The following is a 1,647-nucleotide window of genomic DNA, read 5'->3' on the forward strand; positions in this document are numbered from 1 at the left end:
TGATCAGCATGTGGCAGTTCTGCTCCAGTCAAAAAGCAAATAAATATTCTGAAACGTAACTAAGTCAAATATACACCACAATTATATGGCTTATGGTAGGCAGACTCCAGAAGTGTATTTTTGCATTGTAGCATTTCCTGTATTCTAAAAGCAAATTATTTTCTTATGATTGCATTTCTGAGATGTAATTAGATGGCTTCAAAATACGTCTTTTTTCTGTAACAACCCTTTTTAAAAAGTCAAGTATCTTTGTTTACTAATTGACTTATGGAGGAACTGAACAGTATTACCATCAAGATACAGTAACACTTGATATTCCCTGTCCAGTAGGTAAGGAAGCAGAAGGAGAGACTGTACAATGAAATTAAATTCTAATACTATTAACAGGTGAACTAGGTGCTGTCTTAAGTAATGCACACAGTCAATTTTGTCTTTTAAAATCTATTTGCATTTAGAACAATTAACATTTAATCAGTATTAGATAAACCACAACATCCATGCTCACACACACACAAAAACCCTGCCTTCTTTTTCAAAACTGATGCCAAACCAAAAGTGAGACCCAGAGTGGAAGCCAAGTGCCTTGGCCATGCTGCCCTTGCAGCTCTGCTCCCTTCACCTGGCTGGAGGAAGCAGCACTGCTGCACAGCAGGAGCTTGGGAACCACTTGAGACAAAATCTGCAGGTGACTCAAGTGGACGAGGTGCTACAGGCAATGACTGCAGGACCACTTTTAGCTGCACAAGCTGGTTTTTCAGTCCCAGGAGTCCTACAAATGCCCTTTTCCATCTACAGAAACAAAGCAAGCACCTGTCAATATAAGCTCTTGATCACAGAGGACTGAGGTTCCTGCATCACCTCTGTCAAGTCTGTCCGAGGTGGATGTTGTTGCAGATTACATTTCAGCTGGTTTAAGGTGCAGCTCAGGAATGGTGTCTCCTGGACAAGCGGATGCACAAACAGTAATTGTGTGACTATATGAGCCATGGATGGATATGCCACTTAATGCTTCAAATTCTACTGCACTTTGCCCATTGCTGCTTTCCATGTGATTGCTGGATGCTGTTGGGAATCTTTCAGATGAGACCCTGATGCTCCAGCCTTTGGGCTCAGCTGCCTCCCCAGGAAGCACTTGCAGTGCCCAGCAGTGCCCCTGTCCTGTGGCCAGACTGCCCAGGAGTCAGAGGTATAAAGGGCACAGGGTGCTCTGGCTGTAGCAGGAGGGCACAACCAAAATGCAAACTGCTTTGTTTGACTTGCTTTGAATGGGGCTAAGAGTAATCTCACCTATGGAACAAGCTTCATGGCCTCTTTTTTCCCAGACAGTACAATACTTTAAAAATCCTCTAGTGGTGCACTGTAAGACTCTGATACCAATGCAGATGGACCACAATACAACTATACACAGGCCAGGTTAGCCTCAGAGTGTGAAGAGTAACAAAAGATAGAAATGAGAGAGTTGTGGCAGGATTCTGGAGCTGTACCAACTGCTTGGAAAAAAGAGATTCAGATTTCATCTAATGCCTAGGACAAGATTATCCCTTCTTATCACAGCAATGTAAGCCTAGAGCAGATGCTGGAATTCAACATTCTGCACCAGCTGAAAGCAGATCTAGCTTCCCAGCAGGTAAAATGATGGACTTGCCA

The sequence above is a fragment of the Catharus ustulatus genome, chromosome 8 (genome assembly GCF_009819885.2).
Source record: "Catharus ustulatus isolate bCatUst1 chromosome 8, bCatUst1.pri.v2, whole genome shotgun sequence".
NCBI classification, from domain to species: domain Eukaryota; kingdom Metazoa; phylum Chordata; class Aves; order Passeriformes; family Turdidae; genus Catharus; species Catharus ustulatus.